The following is a 7,257-nucleotide window of genomic DNA, read 5'->3' on the forward strand; positions in this document are numbered from 1 at the left end:
TTACACATGTCTGATCCTAACAGCACCCCTGTGAGTAAGAAAGAAGACATTATTTATCAAAACCGTGAAGACCACGATAACTTTTGGAGTAAAATAGATCTGCCTCAAATTCCCAGTTAATGAATTCCCAAGCTAATTAACATATTCATCACCTCCTATAGTTAAATTTGGTTTAGTCACTTACTTTTTTGGAGACTCAGCTTTTATTTATCTCACATGCCTGTAATGTCACCCTGATGAGACTTCCTTCATATATTCAACATCCCATTGGATTGTAGGCAACCCAACCTGTGAAAAGTAGCAGAAAATGGAGAAAGAAAGGGCTATGGATTCTTACTGTCTGGCTGAGAATGGCAGCTCTGTTTCTGTGCACAAAAGTCAGAGCTTCTGCTCCTTTTTGGAGGTTAACTTCTGACTATCTTCCCACCTCATTTCCTTCTTACCTGTTTTCTGTCTTGGGCCATGGTTTCCAACACAGGTAGAAAGTCCTCCAGGACTGCCTGTAGCATGGGCTAAGACAGTGCTATAATATGACACTACAGTGGATACACTGGGTATCCACTTCTGTTGCTGTTCGAATCCAGGCATCCTTAGTCTACTGCAATGGGAAAGAGGTCAGGGCTACAGCCATCGAAGGGCATTTGTGCATGGCTCTGTGCACACAAGGTCAGTTTATAGAAAGTTTGCAGAAGAAGGGAAGTAGTGTCTAACAATCATGACACCTATACCCTTTCCCTTAGGAACTGGTGAGATTAATACATTTTAGCTTCATTGTCTTCCTGCCTTTTTATTCCTCTATCTGCTGTCAAATAATTACATAAATTTTATTAGTGTTTGTTATGTTTACTTATTAGGTATACTACTAGCACTTGGCTTATTGGCTCTAAGGACTGGATACATATGGTTTAAGTTGTAAAAGGTCTACTTTGTAAGGATGAGGCCCCAGATTCATACTCTAATACTACCAAAATCAAACAGAAGCAAAAGATTCTACGTATTAGCTTTGAATAATATTCCTCATTTATATAGGTGTGTGATATCTATTTTAAAAACCCTTCTGTTCCTTTCCTCTATTTTCTTCCATACTTCTATTATTCAAATATACACACGATTTGACTCTGATCCTATAATGCATGCACTTGTTATATATAGTCTTAGTTGTACAGATGAATACAGTCAGTTCTCAGTACTACTACCAGTCCTTTTATTATGGTCTCTTTGGTCCTCTAACAGATTTTTAAATTACCTGAATAGTTTTATTCAAAAAAATATGGTTTCTTACCTTCATACTCAAATTGAGATTCAGCTGAACAGATGGGTAGAGGAATGATGGGATGAGAGAGCAGTACTTACTCTGTGTTTTGCATAATTCTAAGAGTGTTAACAAATGTTAGTCTATTTAACCACTCCATGCAGAAGGTATTACCTTGAACTCTGTTCAACAAATTGAGGAAACTGAGTCATGGTGATGCAAATTAGCTTGTTCCAGAGATATATAAAGCAGTCTGCTTCCAGTCTCTATTGCATTAATGACTCTGTAGCTCCAGGCTAGGTATTCTCTCTTTCTTTTTGGTATTTTGTATTTCCTCTTTGTATTTTCCCCTGTAATATCATCTTATGGAACACAGACTTGTTTTTTCTTTTGGATTCATCTTTGGAAAGGCATGCTGTGTTGTGTGCAGGCCACCAGGGTTGCTGCATATTGGATACAGGTAGTAAGTGTAAGATAGTGTAAAGGCTTTTGTTGTTGGTGGTGGTGTTGGTGGTTGTTGGGCTTGAACTCTGGGCCTGGGGGCTGTCCTTCAGCTCTTCAGCTCAAGGCAAGCACTCTACCACTTCAGGCATAGCACCACTTCTGGTTAATTGGAGATAAGAGTCTCAAGGACTTTCCTGCCAGGGCTGGCTTTGAACTATGATCCTCAGATCTCATTCTCCAGAATAGCTAGGATTACAGGCATGAGCCACCAGCATCCAGCTTACAGAGGCTACCTTAAACCCGCTCATCACTGGACAAGCAGGTTCTCTTTACATATGACGGTGACGTGCATCGTTTTTCTATTTAGATCTTATGTTGTATGTCAAAATCAGCACGGGTCTTGGGTTGCTGGTGTTGCAGGCCATACTACTTAAATACTAGGTTGCAAAGAGGATCTAGATTTAGCAAACAGATTGCATTCTCACTTCTGGCAGCTGAATTTTGCTTCTGCTACTGAGCCCTTGCTGCTATTTCTCTTGGTTTCCTCCTACATGGTTCCGGCTTTTACCCACCCAGCCTCCACTGCTCTTGGCAGCTTTGACATTTCATCTGGGCTCCAAGGATTTTAGTCTTCTACTTTCACTGAAAATGGAGTTTGCACATTTTTGTTTCCCATTCTCCTTGTTGCTTTTGGATGTTTCCCAGCTGGAGAAGGGGATGTGCTAACTGCATGGACCCTGTTCAGACCACAAGCGCTCCCTTTACATTTTTGTACTTCCATTTTTTTCCCCACAGAATTGAAGACTCTGAAATGAAAGTTATTAGACCTCTGACAAGGATGTCTAATAACATGCTTATTAAAGTGGTCATGAACGAACTGTTATTAGCCAGAAACATTACCTATCTAAGTTGCACTTGATTGGGCTAACACAGCCCAATCAAATTACTCTATCCAGTTCTCATTGATAAATGACATTAATATGTAGCTTCCTCTTGTACTGGATTCTCTTCTACTGACTGCAATTTGAAATGCTAAAGCCCCAGGGACTGGGAAGGTGGTTCAGTGGTAGAGCGCTTGCCTTGCATGCCTGGGGTCCTGGGTTCGATTCTTCAGCACCACATAAGCAAAAAGAAAAAAGCCGGAAGTGGCGCTGTGACTCAAGCCGGTAGAGCGCTAACCTTGAGCTGAAGAGCTGAGGGACAGAGCCCAGGCCTAGAGTTCAGGCCCCACAACCGGATCCCCCCCCCAAAAAAGAAATGATAAAGCCCCAAACCTATACACTGTGGTCTAGATTGAACACAGCTCTCAAGCATTTATTTTAACACATATCACCTATCTAGTATACACCATAATATCAATTTTTTATTTTATTTTATTTTTTGTAGTTTTTTTATTGTAAAAATACTGTACAGAGGTGTTACAGTTACATGAGCAAGGTAATGAGTACATTTCCTATCCAGCATTGTTGCCTCCTCCTTCCTTTCCCTCTCACCTCCACAACTACCCCCCCTCCCTTCCCTCTCACCTCCACAACTACCCCCCCTCCCTTCCCTCTCACCTCCACAACTACCCCCCCCCCCCCCCCCCCCCCCCCCCCCCCCCGCCAAAGTTGTAAAGTTCCTTTTCAACGTAGTGTTTTGTACATCTCATTGTTACAATGGGTTAACCTGTATCCCTATTTAAGCATCAAATTTTTATTTTATAAACGTTAAAAAATAAAAATGATTTTCAGTTTAAAGATTCCTGACTTATCAAAGTAACAGTTATGATTCCTTCTTGTCATTTGCATCTTTAATAAAACATACAACCAAGACTTAAAGGAGCAGGAAAAATATGCCCCAGTTACTAGCAAGCTAAAAATTTAGAATCTTTTATTTCAACTCAATATTGACACTGCCATTACATATATATATATATATATATATATATATATATATATATATATATATATATATAATAATGTTTATGTCGAAAATTAACATGCTTCTCTAGCTCACATTTTACAACTGTCCAAACAGAGATGCTGGTAAGGTCAAAGGGAATTTTAGAAACTTTTGAAACAGTTGAATTGTTGAATGAAATCTATTCTCCTGAATCTAGGGCAGGATCCCTGTTAATTTCCATGTTTGTATATGTACATTATTTTAAATTTTATACTAATTCCTTCCAATGCTTAATCCCATTTGGTCATGTATATATGTAGGTTCTAATATCCCATTTCCTTTTTCATTAAATAATGACTTCAGAAACTAAAAGAATTTGTAGCAGGAAAGACCTAATTTTAGTGATGCTAAATGAAATTGATATATAAGTTGAAACATGAACTTCTTTACCTCTCAGTCCCTCATAACTCTTCTTATGACTTAATTATGGTTTGTCAGACCTATAATTTGACTTGAATCTGTTTCTCTGAAAAAAAAGTTTAAGAAATGAATCATTTGTTTTTAAGATGTATTAGTGAATATTTTCTCTCCCATTTTCCCACCTTCTAACTTTCAATACAAATGACGAATCATGAAGTCACAGGGATTTTCCTAAGCATGTTTGGCAAACTTTTCTGGCCTATAAAGAAATCTAATTTGGATTTTTTATTGCAGGAAGAAATCATTTTATTGCTGAATGAAATGTGTTGATGAAAATATTAAGGAAAGAACTTCTATGGAATAGAAGTTCAGAAAAAGCTTAACTTGTTATATAGTGTCTTTTTCATTATGCAATATCCCATTGTCTTGTTTTAGGTTGACACTACAGTATGTCCATTTTAAAGAATAAACAAATTAACAGTAATAGCAAAGTAAAATAATCCATGTTACTCTTGGTTTGAAAATTATATGTTATGTGATTGATAGATTGATAATAGCAGAATACGTAGGTGCTTCTAATTTCAAACTTGAGAGGTTGGTTTAATGTTAGCAGGCACTTAATATTACATGGATTATTGAGTGAATGAATGAATGAACGAACAATGCTAAGACCAAACTACTTATCCAAGATTGCTCAGAATTGCCTTGATTTTTTAACTGGAATTCATAGGTCCTGTCAAACTCTCCAGACCATGCAAACTCAAATTCTAAAATGCCTTACTTTTCTATTTTTTGAGGGGAAAAAGATAAACAAAACTGACATTTTGTTTATTTGTGTAACAGTAAACATTTCTACGATGTGTTGCAGTTTAGAAAATTTTCACTCAATTTAGTCCCAATTAATTCTTAGAGCAGCCCTGTATAAAGTGAATGAAGTTATATTTTTTTTAAGAGAAAAAGATATCAAGATGTCGGGAATTAAGTGACCCACCAGAAGAGATGTCATAGTGGCAATAAGGGTTGGCGATACCAGTATTCCTAGGTCTCTGAAACAATTTTTTACCATAGAGCACAAGAGTTCCAATTTCTCTACATTCTTGACAACGCAAGGTATTTTCTGTTTTGGCCATTGCTGTTTTATAATCGTCTTCCTAACTGGTATGACATGATAGATCATTGTAGTATTAATTTGCTTTTCCCAGATGATTACTGATGCTAAGCATCTTGCTTTTTATATGTATTACTTATTGGCCATTTTTTTTAATTGTGAAAATACTGTACAGAGGAGTTACAATTACATGGGCAAGATAATGGGTACATTTCTTATCAAACATTGTTGCCTCCTCCTTTGTTTCCCCTTCCCCTCCTTTTCCACAAACTCGACCCCCTCCAGCCCTCCCTTCCCCCCCCCAAGTTGTAAAGTTTGTTTTTCAACATAACAACTTGTACATCTCATTGTTGCAATGGGTCCACCTGTATCCCTATTTAAATGACTTGTTTTTTTCCCTTAAAAATATGGAACGCTTCATGAATTTGCGTGTCATCCTTGCTCAGAGGCCATGCTAATCTTCTCTCTATGGTTCCAATTTTAGTATATGTGCTGCAGAAACAAACACTGGCCATTTGTTTAACACCTTTGTGAGAAAGGCCTATTTAAGTACCTTTTCCATTTGGTTGTTTTTTGTCTATCAGTTATAATAGTTCTTTATATATTTTGGCACTAACACGTTATCAGATACATATCTGCACTCTCAGGTCCATTGCAGTATTATTCATCATAGCCAAAAAAGTAGAAACCGTCTTCATGTCCTTCAACAAATGAATGCCTTAATACAATGTGGCCTACAGATACAATAGGATAATATTCAGCCATAAAAAGAAAGAAATCAGGTTGGGCGAGTGAGGGAGAATGAGGAAAGGGATGTTAATGATCAAGATGCAATTGTGCTTACATTATTAATTGGCATGTTGAATGGTAATCATTTTGTACAACTGCTTAAAGATAATAAAAATGTAATTAAGCACAGAAATCATGTGACACGTGGTAACCTGGAAGAAACTTGAGAACATTATGCTAAGTGGAATAAGACAGGCCCAGGAGAAGCAACACTGCCTGGTGGTACTTTGTATGAGGTATTCATTCTTCAAGTTCGTGGATGGACAAGGTGGTTGCCAGATGAGAGAAAATTACAACTTCATGTCCACAACAGTTTAGTCACATAAAATGAAAAAGTCCTCAAGATTAGCTGTATGACACTATACAGTTTAAAATAGTGTGAGAGGAAATTGAGTGTTAGTGGCCCATGCCTATAATCTTCGCTACTCAGGAGATTGAGATCTGAAAGATAATAGTTCAAAGACAGCCTGGGAAGAGTCCATATTGAAAATAACTAACAAAAACTAGGCTAGAGTTGTGGTTCAAGTGGTAGGGTGTCAGGCAAGCTAGCAAGATCAAGGTCCTGAGTTTAACGTAGTACCAGCAAAGTAAATAAATAAATAAATAATAGAGTACAAGAGAATAAACCCATGGTGGTGGGTTTTTGTTGTTGTTGTTGTTTTATGCAGTTTTAAACAACAAACAAATGCAAGAAGAAGGAGGAGATGGAACTAAACAGCAAAATCTATTTGATAGTATTACTTGACACTTTGTAAATATAAAATCTACTACAGATAATCACAAATCAGGCTTGTCTCTTGGGCCAGTCTTTGTATCAACAATTAGCAGTTGTGGCAATGGCATAGAGAGTCTAGCTCCTAGGAAATGGGCCTAAAAGAAACCAGAGGTAGATACCCATCCAATTACTCCTTCATCCCTCCCACCCACCATCATGGCCGCACAGGTTTGCCTAGCTTTCCTTCCCAGTATGAGTCCTTCCTTGTGAGTCCTCGGAGTGTAGCTGCTCTCAATTGACTTCCTTTGAGAGGTGGGAAGGGAATGTGACCTTAAAGCAAGTTAGGAGGAAAATTCATTTTGGGGCCACAGTCAAGGAGATCCCTGGTTTATGAGTATATACTCGGTTACATTTTCAGTTACAAAATGACTGCCTGTCTCAGGAAATACAGACAGATGGTCTGGAGGCAGGAGAAGTGTGGAAACTCTGACGAAGAAGGTGTGGACCTCGCCAGTGGAAAGCATTTTGGTGGGTCTAATGATTTTTGGGAAAATCTCTGCAAGGCTGGAACGTTTTGCCACACATAAGTGGTTATTTCCTTAGCCTCTTCGGCATTCACTGAGTGCTCTGTGTAACCAGCTAGAG

General features: G+C 38.1%; 1 non-coding gene across 1 annotated transcript; it reads right to left on the reverse strand.

The window, feature by feature from the left end:
- Window positions 1-5,509: 5,509 nt before the first annotated feature.
- Window positions 5,510-5,616, reverse strand: LOC138814403 (U6 spliceosomal RNA). Its single transcript, XR_011367982.1, has one exon. It is a non-coding gene; the product is annotated as a U6 spliceosomal RNA (small nuclear RNA).
- Between the last annotated feature and the right edge of the window lie 1,641 nt (window positions 5,617-7,257).

Source organism: Dipodomys merriami, unplaced genomic scaffold (assembly GCF_024711535.1).
Source record: "Dipodomys merriami isolate MVZ:Mamm:240054 unplaced genomic scaffold, mDipMer1.0.p SCAF_6, whole genome shotgun sequence".
NCBI lineage: Eukaryota > Metazoa > Chordata > Mammalia > Rodentia > Heteromyidae > Dipodomys > Dipodomys merriami.